Here is a 14473-nt window from a genome sequence, read left to right as displayed (position 1 = left end):
CTTAAAGGCATTACTTTTCAGTCAGGACAACACATGACTGTGTTTGAGCATGCTCCTTTTTTATTTTTATTTTTTTTACAGGCGTGTGGGTAAATGTGTCTCTGTGAATGTGACCTCCATTAGGAGCAGCTGAGGAGATCCATCCAGAAGGGGTGGCGGGTGGGGGAAGTTTGTTTTCCAGAGAGGAGCAGCAACGGTGGACGGCCCTTGATTTATTAGAACCCTGAGCCAAGTGACCATGATGAAGTGCATTTCCATTTTAAAAGACTATACAGCTTCATCTGGACTGAAGGTGGAGAAAAAGAAGTTAAAGAGGAAGTGGCTGATGATGAGAGCAAAGCTGACGCCTGAGACAGAAATGAGCATAAGAGGAAAAAAAAAACACCAGAAAATCATTTTCAGTTTTTGCAGAAACAAACTCAAAATGTACTTAAATTAGGTGAAATATTTTACATTTGGAAACCAGAGGTGTGGAAGAGTTTTGTTGCTAGGAGGTGAAATGGTGATGCACAGAGAGAGAGAGAGAGAGAGAGTGTAAGACTTAAATATTGAGAAAAATATGTTTATTAGATATTTAATCCTATGTTAAGTTGTTAACATAGAGTAATGCCTCATACTTAAGCAGGAAAACATTTTTGGGACGGGCTGTGCCAAACGCTGCAATCATGCAAGGGTTGTGTAATGAAAGTAGGGCTTCACCAGTGCAAGTGTGCATGTCACAATTTCATCATTGCATTTATAAAAACATCTCAATAAAAAGGCAGCGACGAGCTATAAAGGATGCATGTGTTCCTGTGTCCGCTGCAGACTGAGACGGGGTGTGCATCCTTCAGATGGAGCGTAATGAACAGGCTCCTTTCCGCAAGAAGTGATGGAGTGTTTCTTAAATGAAAATACACCTGTCTTTAGGACAAATATGTGCCACTAATTACCTGTCTAACCTAAATCTCTGGGCGCCAGATGTTGCTAAAACTCAGCGAGACAGAGACAAATTGCGGCATGCTGTTGTAGCCCTGCACGTAAATATAGTAGAGGCTTAAATCATCTTTTCCTTGACCCTGTTACAGAAGTTGCTCAATGTGATTTTGGAGTGTGCGCTGCACCTGTAGGAGACTAATTGTAAAGATATGAGGAAGGTATCAGAGTATCACATAATCTCTTTTCCTCTCTCTCCTCCGTCTCTCTCTCTCCTGAGCTTGACCGAGCCATAAGCAGGATTACATTTTGATCTGTATCCTCGCGTCCAATTCAGATTTCTATTTCAGTTACGTAGCCGCCTCATGTTCTCCTCTTTTTGCTCGGTCAGACGAGAGGAAGGAGAGAAAATATGTGTACAAAGTGGTGAAGACTTCTGAGGTTAGCTTTGCAGTGTGAACCTTGAGAAACTTTCAGGTCTAAGTTACAGTAACCCAATAAGAACCCTTTTATGTAGCACTCTAAAAACGCTCCCTCCTCTTCCTCCTGATACTCACTTTCATCTCCTTCCCTTATTCTCCCTTCACTGAGATTTCTTTCAATGATGCTCTTCTCTTCAATGAAGATTCAGGTCATCATTCATCTGATGAAGGAATAAGCAAAAGTCATAGGAGGAAAGTGAGACTGAATTCTGAGCCCCCCCCCCCCCCTCGTTGGAGGACGGGGCTCTTGATGGGCCTGAAATGAAAATACAGTTATAGTTATAACATTGTAATGATAAAATTCACTGAATAAATTAACTTGATTCTGAGCTCTTTCTTAAAGGAGGAATGTGCAACTCTTTGACCCAGTAGATGTCGCCATTGAGCACCGGCATGAAGAAGCCAAGACAAACCGCTGATTTGCGACACCTCCGCTATTCTGAATCCTCCGTTCTCCTCCAGCGACACACCTCCAACCCTTCTCCCCTCGTGTTTGCAAAAAGGAGTTATCAAATTAGAACGCACCACAATTAAGAGCTGAGCGCTAAGTGCTAAGTGCTAAGTGCAAGCAGCGGACAAAATTGTCCTTGTCTCAACTTCATTGTTGTGTTAGCAGGCTAATGTCACTCATGTCAGGAGTAAGCTCGGCACTCAATTATTCAATTGTAACGTACCTGTTAGCTGTAAAAATGAACATGACTGTAGATGTTGCTCAGTGAACGACTTGTGAATTATCCTCAATTCACAGAATATAATTCAAAGTTATTAGGAAGAATGTGCGACATTTAACACATAAATATATCAGAAATCAAGTCTATCCTGTGTAAATGTGTCTCTGAGTCATGACTGTCTACAATGAGTGAGAAGCTCGAGTCCCGCTGGCTGTGTTGTTGTCAGCGCCGTGTTTACATCATGTTTACAGATGGGACGGCCTCGTGTATAAAAGCTGTTTTAGTCAAAGACTAAAGAAAAGAAGAATAAAATACTCACTGCTTATTTGGATGTCACGTAAGTGTGTTTAGATCTCGGTCATTCTGTGTCAATCTGTGTGCGATATGAAGCTACGAGCTAACCGAAGTGTGCTAACATTAGCCTGCTAACACAACGATGCAGATTGAGAAAAGGACTATTTTGTCTGCCATTTGCGGTTTCATGCTGGTGCTCAAGGGCGACATCTACTGGATCAAAAAGTCACACATTCTTCCTGTAAAGCTTATAATTGGTCATTTGCGTATGGAAGTTGTGGTTATAGCAATGGTGCAGGGTCGGTTTTGTGCTGTGGCGGTGGGGCCCATTATGATATCTCGTTTATGGGGCACAGAATTCCTGGTGGTGCCCCCGAAAATAAAACATAAAATATGGTCACCTTCTAAACAGTAGGACCGAGCTTTGTACACAGAGCAGTTTTAATCCCTTCAAGTCCCCATGTTTACTAATCCTTGACTGTTTTTTACAGATTAACTGATATAACTTAAGCTCTGGCTTCTGAATTACTCAAAGGGTTAAGACGGCAAAGGCTCAGGGGCCCGAGAGGTCGTGAGGCCCCTTGGCCAGCAGCTTTCTATGAAGTGAGTGATGAGAGGTCAAAGAGCTCAGTCAAAACATCAGGATGTACCCATCACTTTGAATTTTTTCTTTTCTGCTGATATACCTCTAAATGTATAAAGTCTGTGTTGGGTGCATATAGGTGTTTTATAAATAATAAAACTTTCTTAGCAGTTTATTTTTATTTTCACAAAACAAGACATACTGTGACACGGGATGTTTTATTCAACATTAATTAATAAGTATAAAGTGGTAAAAACACAAATCAGTTCAAATCAATAATTAAAAAATTGCGGAAAAAAGTTGGAATCTTTTCCGCATTTTTGCTTTTGTCAACCTGTCTGTGTTTCAAGTCGAGAAAATATTTTAGATTCTCTGTTCATTGAGAGTAATTTAAAAACTAAAATTCTTTGCTAATACAAGACTGATTAAAATGATTCTCATAGTGCTCTCTCATTATTTAGATTTTTTTTAACATGTCCTCTTACACACCCTGATGTTACCAAGCATCAACATCGTTTTAGAGTCAGATACTGAATGACTACCTTGACCTCTGACCTCTATCCATACAATGGACAGGTCAAGAGAAAACCTTTTCCACTACATGATAAAAATTTGACTGTGTATACTATAAAAACTGAAGGCTGCCATATATCTGTGTTTGTATAACAAGACAAACCCCGTCACATTCTTCTTTCCACGTGGTTGGCAAATGAAGGGCCCTTTGATTCCTTTTTCTTCTTTCTCATTCATCTGTCCCCTTCTCTCCACCCTCACATCTCCATCTTCCTCTATTTCCCAACAGCAGTGAAGGGCTAATGATAATAGGAGCGCCACAAACAGACAGCTTTTCCTTAAAGGACAGGATAATGAGACGGAGTATCTATTTGCATAGTGTAATGTGTGTGTGTCCAGACGCCGTTTAAAGACACGTGGATCTCTCTCTCTCTCTCTCTCTCTCGCTCGCTCTCTCAGGCGGGAGGAAAGGTGGGGCGGAGGATCTTAAACCCCCCCCCCCCCCCCCTCAGGATAACTTTCTAACAGATCTCATGCAGGTTCTGGTGGAGAGTTCGCTCTCCGCTAAGGGAAGCAAAGGAAGGGCTGTAAAGTGCACACTCATTGGTGCATCAACCTGCCAATCTTAATCACATATAACCAATATGCAGCAAAGGTAAAAATGTCCATTAAAGGACCCCAGGGGTGGGATTATACGCAGCCAGCAGCCTATGAAATGCAGATTCCCCCATTCAGAATGCTACACACACCACTCTCCTGTGTGATATCAGCCATGAGCGCTCATTCTAATTATTTGGGCAAATGTACTAATTAGCTATCAGGTGCCCCCCTCACAACCCCCCCCCCACAATCCTCACTTATCATCCTCCCCCCGACATCTTTTGTATTCAAAATAGGTTCCCCAGCATGGTTGGAATTTTTCAGGCCATCAGCAAATATTTACCAGTTCCATCTCATTATGTTCCGGGCTAAAATGCTTGGCTATGAATATCTTAAGGCCCCTGGTACACGCCATCTAAACTTTGCCTTGACCTTTTACTGCTGGCCGCCTGCACTGGCAATTGAGCAGCGGTTTCAGTATGTCGGCGCACACGCACATACGCACACAGTATCTGTGTCATCATGTCTCAGAGCTGTTTTGCTGTAGACTTAAGACAAAAGCAAACTGATGATTATGCACATGCACCTTCCACTGCACAGTTAGCCTCGCCATTGCCGCCTCCCGCTCTGATCAATCCATTAACTTACATCCCGTTGTATATATCTGCATTCAGCACGGTCAACAGAAGTGCTGACAGCTCTTATTTCTTTTGCTTTGGCGATTAGCAACTTGCTCCTTGTCAATACAGCCGTAATGAATGGGCCAGATAAACAGGATTTGGGGGCATAATCATTTTTTTGTGATAGTTTGATATTGCTGGTCTGCATTTTTGCTTTAAATGCAAAGTGATTAATCAATAATTAATTTTGAAGCAGGAGCACTGATAGAGGCGAAACGATGAAAACATTTGCCATAAATCTGCACTTTATTGCTGGGACTATTGAAGGATTCGCGGCAACACCTCGTCGGCCTCTGTGTAAGTATGTTGTGAGCATTTTTCTGTATGGTTTGCAGAAAGGCGAGAGAGAAAATATTCATGTATCTTATTTACAGCCGAATGTCTTTTCATGCAGGGGATATTTGTGCACTTATCAATTCTATTTAAGCTGGAAGCTCATCTCTGCAGAGTGTGATGGTGGTAAGTCAGCTGCAGGATCACAGACGGGATGTTAGTCTATAATCCTCTTTCAGTAAGGGACCATGTCCTGTGTTCTTGGAGACTTCTGACTGAACTGAATGTGATCTTGCATGTGATCACCTGCGTGTTTGTGGTGCCATTTCACATTAAACTGGACCTGAACGTTATTTTTAGATCACAGTTTCATCCAGCAGAGGGGGGTTCCTACTAAATTCATCTTTTACTATTTGCTACTTTGTGCTTCTACAATTCTACAATTCACTTAGCAGACGCTTTTATCCAAAGCGACGTACATCAGAGAGTAAGAACAACACAAGCAAGGATCTAGAAAAAAGGGAACAATGTCAGTAAGAGCAAACGATCAGCTATGAGTCTGATTGGACACACAGGTGCTGACAGGAAGTGACCAGAGGCAAAGCACAACATTGAGGGCAGTTCTTGAGAGCTCTAATCAGTATAGAAACCATCTTATAAGTCGTCGTTATCAAACAAAAACCATCGTCATTACCATCATCATCATCAATAATATGGAGACCATCATCATTAAGTTAGTAGGTATTCATGAAAGAGCTGGGTCTTTAGCTTTTTCTTAAAGGTGCAGAGGGACTCTGCAGATCGAATGGAGTTTGGAAGTTCATTCCACCACCGGGGGGCGACAGAGGAGATGGAAAGATTTAAACTATGCTCATCATATTTGTTTGTTCTCATGTAAAGAACCATCAGAAAGTTATAGCTTCAACTCGACAGAGGGGTGAACAGCTAGCTTAGCTCCTTCAGAGATCTGTTATACCCATTGTACTGTAGACTACTGCAGAATTTAATGCCACGACTTTGTCATTTTGTTTAAAACATCTTGATTTTCCACATCCATAAGTGACTGTATTTCGAGGAGAGGACTGGTTGGAGCAGCTGATCCGGCCATGATCAGCCCTCGTGCCTGCCTGTACGCTGCATGTCAATCAACACGCGATCGGGCCGACTACAAAATAAGTAACGCGACTCAAAATTCAGGTCAGAAGCACCCTCAATCCACACGTGCGTATGTTCGGCCTAAGTTGCCTCGAAGTCTCCTGGTCAAGTCAGCAATGATAGATGTGAAAAATGTTATCAGACTATTGAACTAAAGAGGACAAGTAAGAAATCATAAATAAGCAAAGCCCAGGTAGATGTTCAAAACAAACCTTGCCATCAAACATTTAACAGCTGTTGGTTGGAAACAATCATTAGCACTTATTTCATTTGGAGATACAGCTGCAGTTTTGTAATTTGAAGAATAAGATCATGGAGATGAACTGAATGAATGAATTTGAACTTGAGCTTGATGCCGATGTTGCAGCGGGAGCAACATGGGGTTAAGTGTCTTGCCCAAGGACACATCGGACATGTGGCTGCAGGAGCTGGGGATCGAACCCCCGACCTTCCAAATCCCATACATTACAAAACGTATGAAGAAAGCTGTTTCTCACATGGACTTATTGTCCCTTTACACATTCTGATTCTGCAATGATTCAGTAAGGATGATTGATCTGCATAAAGGTATTTTTACTGAAATTATTCAGTGTAATTAATGTAATTATACTAAACCGCATAATTCCCAGAATAACAATATTACACATGATGTTTGATATAAGACATGAATGTTATACCAATGAGCACTAGGTGTGCCTGCAGCCGAGCGGTGAGGAAAAAGAATCATGCCTTTTTTCTGTAAACGGGAAAAAAGTAAAAACGGCTCTCAAACAGGAGCTGGCTCCTGACCGACACATCACTAGTTACTTCCTCCAATAGACGTAATTATCTCGCCTTCAATTGGAAATTCCTAGGCGCCATTCGTTTCACAAAGTGAAACCAGTCTCCTAATGGGGGTTCTGTGTTAGTTTGACCCATAAGAAAACTCCCAACTACCTTTACAAGCAGGTTTCAAAATACATAACCCTTCAACTTCAGATTTATACAATGCGCTTGAGGGACAGCGTCCTGAAACGATGGCAGGGGGGTTAACAGAAGGGTCTTAGTTTTCCACATTGTTTCATGCACTGGGCTAAGCTAGCAGCTAATGAGGTGAGAATGAGCTACCACAACACACCTGGTAAAAAGGACAGCAGGGAACAGCTCAGGTTTTTGTAAAAGTAGGCTAAACCAAAACAAGCTCAAGTTTCCCTATCGTTTTTGTCTTAAGGAGAATATTTTATTCAAACATTAAAGTGGTATCAATCGTCTCATCTCTTGGAAGTGTAGTGAGTATATAGAGCGGGTTTCTTGACATTAAAACATCTGGTTAAATAGAGCGTCTCACTTTCCTCAGATAATTTAGATAAGTCCAGAATCAAGCTCTCCAGTAGCTTATCATCTGCTTTACAGCAGGATCTAAAACTCACTTGCAAAAAGGGATTTTAGCCCCCAAAAATATCCCTCTACATCATCATTTTAGATGTATAGGTGTGTGTGCTTGTGTGTGTTTAAAGCAGACAATGGTGTGAATTTAAAGACAATGCTGTGTGCTTGCCAGAGCTTTGAAGCCGAGCCAAGCCCCACCGTTCCCAGAGGTATTTACCCCGTCTCTTCCTACCACATTGTTAAACACTACCTCTGTACGTTTTTATAACACCATTGTTAAGCTCAATAGATTTTTATTTGGCTGCTTCACCCGTCCCTCCCTCCCTCACTCTCCCATACCCTTTCTCTTCTGGCTGGCTGTGTTTGTGTGTTTGCATTGCCCCGTCCTTTCACCTGGAAGTGTCTAGGTGTGTATTTATAGTTCCTTAGACAGCAGACATGAGACCCAAGACCAAACATCCTCTTCCTCTCTGGAAATCGCAGAGACTGGAACAGAAAAATGTTGACTCTCACATGTTTCGTGTCTCTCCTTAAAACAGCTTTTGGTTTGTGTGATTCTTATTTGTTTTTTTAATCCAACCAGTTCCTTTTTAGCAGAACAGATTTTGTGTTACCTTTCATTAATATTTAACCAACAGTTAAAAAAAAAAGGCCTACATTTCTGGTGTTAAGTTCACTGAAGCTTTTCTAAAGGCCTACACAGATTTGGCTTCAAAATGATGACAAATGTAATTTCCTGTGCTTGATCACATAACTTGTTGGAGACGCTCTGAAAGCTAAAAATGAAGCATTTTCTGACACAAAGCTTGAGTCGTCTTTGCAGGACTCCGTGTCACCATCGTTCAGGACGTTTCCTGCTTCAAGCTTCTCTGACACAAGATACAATCCATCAACGTTAAGTGTTTGTTATGAGTTTGTAGATGGTGAAGTTACAGATTTAAATGAATTCTGAAGCCTCCATATGACCTACAAAACAAACAAAACGTTAAACAACCGGGTTGATTGTTTCTATAAAGCAGCTTCTGATGTCTGTTAACGCTGCCATCACATCGTGTCAGACTAGAAGTTTCTTTCTTTCACAGAATGTATCACATCTATTTCCTGTCATTTTTGTGTAGAGCTGAATGTGTGAACACAAAAAGCCAAATTTTTTACCCCAATTTTACCTGGATTTGTCCTGCCAGCCGTCTAATATTTCCTGGTGAAGTAAAAGTGAGCCAATGTGAGAATGCAGCAGGAAAATATTCAAGAAAACTCACAGCCAGTAAAATAACATTTGTGACTGGCGCACAATATCAAGTACATTTATCATTTCTATACATATAAAGCAGGGATTTTTGGTATACATGGGCTAGCGGGGCTAAGCCCCCCCTTTCTAACACAATTATGAAAATCAATCTTTTACAACTTGGTTCAGATTTTGTTGGAACCTAGATCATTAACCAAAGCTAATGCAACACACAATATCTCTAAATGAGTTAAAGTTATACTGCCCAAGTTCTAGTTTCCTCTTCCTTTCACTTCAGTAGTGTAAATGATTGACAGCTGTCATGGCAACGCCCTCTCTATGTACTGATCATTTAGGCTAAATACATTCAACCAACAGGCCACAAACATTTGACTGACTGTAGCGTCACACATTTCTAAACTTCAGAAACTTTCTATTTTACTTAAGCCCTTTAATGACAATTCATATTATGTGTTAGCATCAAGCTAACAAAGGAAGCTGAACATCCCAAGCTATCTCGGAGAAATTGTGGCTGACCCGTGGAAAATGATTAACCAGACACAACTGATGTTAAGCAACATAATACGTTTGCAGGTGTGTGTCGCAGAAGTTCGTCCAAGTTTATTATCATGAAAGTTTGCTGTTCTGTATACATGTGATAAAATAAAGGTTCAAAATTCTCAAGTTTCATTTCATTTCATTTATTTATTTAATTAGGACAGTGCACATTCATCAACATATCAACAAAATGGTATCCATGTAAATATTCCCGGAATTAGCACAAAAGCTAAATTTCATCCGTAGTCCTAAAATAAAAAACATAAAACAAATGTACAAGTTTTATCTTTTCATGTTAAAATGTATTCACAGTCAAGGAAACCCAAAGATAAAAAAAAGAGTCACAGCAGTAATGAATAAATAAAAGGGTAAAAACAAGTCAAAAGCAGTAATCTTTTTCTGCTCTCTTTATAGATAGGTAATGATTTTAGACATCACAGATACATTTCAGTCTCCACCCACCTGCTACAGCTTCTGTGTTGATGGGAAGCATGCACCAGTTGGATCCAGCAAATGGGACTAATGGGGGTTGATTACTGACCTTATTACGCAGATCAGGTATCAGCCAGACTCAAACGTGATCCACTCTGTCTGTGCCATTACAGAAACCAGTTTTTCCTTTTCAGTTGCAATTTTGAAAGATTAGCTGCTGATCACTTCAGTTCCTTTGAAGTGTACAGGTTTAAAATTTGGAGAAAACTGAAAAATCACAAGATTGTGAAACGGTATCGACGAATGTCTACAATTGATTTACAAATAGTTCTGTTCATCTATTGTTAATGCCAAGCAACATGACTTACATGTTAAAGGAAATATTTTCATATCAAAACAACTAATGAAAGCGAATATCAAAAATACCACTGGATGGTGTGTAAGGCATTTTAATCAATCAACAGAAGAATTGTAAGCTCATAAGAAAAGGAGTCACCAGGCCTGAATTCATTTGGTAAAGTCATTTTTTAAATTAAGCTGTTTTCACACATGCACTCCTGAAAAAATCTAGAAAATATCAGGGCATCTTGATATTTTCATCTGTTCCTCAAAGCCTTATTTTCCATGTTGGACTGGAGGGGCAGAGTGTCTCAGGAGACAAGACATGACATGAAGACAAATGTTGCAGAAATCAAAGATGGCACAAAGGGACAGAGACATATTCCCAGTACAAACTCTAAACCCTAAAAAACTGGAAGGAACAAACTGATGAACAAAGAAAGAGCCTGAAGCAACATGAACGATGATCACACCAGTTGAGCCAGGCGTCATGATATAAACGTCATCAGCCTGACCCGCTCGCTTATACAGTGAAATGTCAAGAATATCATTCAAATGTGAATATTTGAAAAAAGGATCCATCTTGATATATGATACAAATTTAATTTTTTCCCAATTTCCTTTGAAGCAATGATACATTTCCTGTTGAAAGGTTAAAGGCAGTGTTTGTGAATTCCACCACCAGGGGGCTCTCAATCAAAACAATAACAAAAGATGACGTTGAGGCTGGAGGTATAATCATGGGGGCGATTCTCTCTGCTACTCCACCCCCCCCCCCCCCCCCACCCCCGATGAAAACAAACTTTGAGTTGACCGTAGTCAAGACGAACGGGCGAAACCGACCTGAGAAAGAGAATATGTTTACCAACGAGCAAATGAATCCAAGTTTAATCAACATATCGTTTTTATCTCAGCAGCACTCCTGCTTCCGTATGCAGCGGTCTTTGACGCAACATCCAGTGTTTCCACGGCAACGATAAACATGTTGTGTCTATCATAGCGGCGGACACGACAAGACACGTCCCGTTACAACTACAAAATTACGGATGTCTGGCTATGATAACTTTCCGAAATATTTGAGGTAATGAAATTACTCAACAACAAAATATTTATAACATGGTTTAGAACATTTTGAATTCATTTAAGATATGTTAGTGTTAAAATTCTAGATATTGTCATTTAAAGGTCAGAAAAAGGACTACAATGAAGTTCACCTACTTCTAGAGGAAGTAACAAATGATTTATCCTCGAGTTTCTTTAAGTGATCCTCACTTATTTTCTTCCTATCATCAGTTTAATGTGTTTGCTTTTTTAAGGTTACATTTCCATTCCTTCGTGGCGCTTGTCCTCTGCTAGATGCTGCACTTGGTGTCAGGAAGGACAGACGATTGAGAGCTGAAGGCCGGATGGAAATGGCAGGACGGATACATTCGAGAGCCGAGGAGAAGTGAAAAAAAAAGAGAAGAAAGTGAGGAAGGGGTGTAAGGAGAAAGGCGGTTGTGCTTCAGCCATCTGTTGTGTGTTCCCCAGCAGCAGCAGAAGAAGAAGGTGAGGTCTGTCCACATCGCTCCTCTGGCCGCACATCACAGGCCTGCTGTTGGCCCGGTGTCGGCCCCTCTGTCTGTGTGTGTGTGCATGTGTGTGTGTGTGTGTGTGTGTGTGTGTGTGTGTGTGTGTGTGTGTGTGTGTGTGTTTGTGCATCATGTGGCCAGTGTCGACCCCAGACACGAGCTGCTCCGGCTGATTTAATGAGAGGGGCTGGGTTGCCATGGCTTGGGGTAGGCACTGTCGTTCTGTCTCTTCCACACACACACACACACACACACACACACACACACACACACACACACACACACTCACACACACACACACACACACACACACACAGAGCTCGTCATGCCCAGCCTATTACTCACCGCCACGTCACTCAAAAAAAATCACACATGCCCGTCGAAACTCACACGGCCCTCCTGGAAAGTCTCGGGGAAAGAAAAATGAAAATTGGAAAGAAAAAAAAGGGCCTTAACCTTTTCTGAATTTTCGTGTCTTTGTGGAATTTGGGATCCTTTTATGAAAGAAAAGGGGGCGACGAAAAAACCCCCAAAAATGCTAATGTGCGTGAATATGAGAGACTTGTCTGGTCTCTCGCCTGGCCAGCGAGTGTGGCAGTGTTTTAATGATGCATCTGCTTGTGTCAAATGATTCTGGGCAACATGGCGAAACCCGGGGCTGCTGGCCCCTTTGATGTCACCAAAAAAAAAACACACACTTTCTTGAAAAATACTCACACAAGCACTTCTGCATTCACCCACGTACTCACACACACACACACACACACACACACGTGCACGCTCCTATGCAGCTATGTACCGGGCAGCGGTTCACTCGGCCCCCCTCTGGTGCTGTGGTGGCTGGTTTTAATGTCCCTGCCTAATGATCTGGCACGCGTCGAAAGGTAAATGATAATTTGCTTTAAGTGGAGCCTTTAGGCGGAAAAGCCTTGTAGGGCTTAGCCGTCTCCCTGACATGACAGTGTTTACCACAAGCAGCCTCTCGACAGATTCCATTTCAAATATGATTTCTTTATGAGAAATCCATCAGACCGACGGCCCTGACTCGTGCTGACTGTTGCGCGAACAGACATACATCTGTATCTGTGTGTTTGTAATTCTGAGAGATCCTCCGAGAAGCCATCCAGGAGACGATTGAAGACGATTCAGATGGAGTCGTACGCTGATGGATGGACACGGCAGCAAGAATTACCCAAAGAGAGAAAGAGAGAGAGACACAGAGGAGAAAATCACTTCATTTTTTTTTCTGTGTGGATGATTTTTGAGGCTGTGAAAGCACATTCAGAGGAGACGGCGCGAACACGCAGGCTTGGTGTCTCTTTGTAGGAGAAATCTGGGCAGTTTCAAATGAGTTTCTCATCACTGAAAAGGGGGGACTCATTATCACTTTTGTATACTCTCTCCGTTTTCCATTCTTCATCTGGCTTTGTAAGCACAAAAAAAGTGCTAAAGCAGTTTTTTTTCCTCGTTTTTTTTGTTGCCCGTTTCTCCTCACTTGTAAATCAGTCAGGAGCTACTTATGTGATGAGCGAGTGGCGAAACTGCTGAAAGCAAAATGTCTTAACACCACAACATGTTGGGATTGTGATAGCTCTCGTTTTTTTTTTTTTTTTTTGCATCTGAGTAAAAATAGATCACGTTGTTGTTGTGCCAGACACACACAAACACACACCAACTTTCGCTATGTGGTTAAATACTTTTTTCGCTCATCAACCACTTAGTGAATCAGGAAAACCAGAAACAGCATTAGCCACTCCAACTGGAGGGTTTTTTATCTGTGAATGATGTGGATGAGCTGATCTCAGTGCGGGGGGAAACGGTGTAACAGGAGCAGAGGAGGTGAGAGTAAACATGAAAGAAAGGCGATGGAAACAGACAACACCTGAAACAGAAGGCGGCTCGGATCAGCCGAGGTGAGTGGTTGACAGCTGATCACAACAGCCGGCTGTAGGGCACAAGTGTTGTCCTGTTCATCTCCTCTGCCTTTTCATCCCTCCTTCATCTACTCCCCCCCCCCCCAACCCCCCTTCAAACCATCATCTGGATCCTCTCTCCACACCTCTTTCTCTGATTTTTGCTTATTCAGATTCGTATTTCACACATGGGCAACTTCAACCTCTCAACACTTTCACCACACCATCACAGCTGTAAGATGACATTTAACCGATTCTGCAACTTTACTTCTTAGCACAAAGAAGCAGAAAGAGACTTCGCCTAACTTCCATCCACAACTGGAGATCAGGGTTGGGCAAATTTGGCTGCAAAGAGGGCCACTTTCATTTTATTCTCACTGCTGGAGGACCAGATTTTTTACACATTTTAGGACTCTTAATTTGAAAATTCTAATACTTATAATTGAACCAAAGGAACAAATATATATAAATACACCAGCATTTCTAATTTTAAATGTAAATGTTAATAGTAATGCTCGATCTAATGAGCTAAACAAAGAAATACAGCCAGGCTTTTTTCAATGCAAAGAAAAAATTACGAAGAGTATAGTATCGTCACTCAAGTGGCCCATCCATACTCGAGACGGTTTAAATATTGACTTTGTTGAAAGCTAATGAAGAAAATAATTTCCGGACCTTTAAAAGGCTTCAACAAATCTCACATGTTCTGTTATATTTGCTTTATAGTCCAAGGCAGGGGATCACAAACTTTGCCAGGACAAGGACCCTCAGTCGCCTCTAGTTGGGCCCCGCTCTTGCAATTAATTTTAAATACCTTGTAGATTATTACAATGGAAAACATTTCCTTATTTTTAAGTATATTTTTGTAACCAGTCTTTTATGATCTTTGCCTAAACAA

Source organism: Labrus mixtus, chromosome 1 (genome assembly GCF_963584025.1).
Source record: "Labrus mixtus chromosome 1, fLabMix1.1, whole genome shotgun sequence".
Classification (NCBI taxonomy): domain Eukaryota; kingdom Metazoa; phylum Chordata; class Actinopteri; order Labriformes; family Labridae; genus Labrus; species Labrus mixtus.
The sequence above is the reverse complement of the archived record's forward strand: the minus strand, read 5'-3'. Positions refer to the sequence as shown.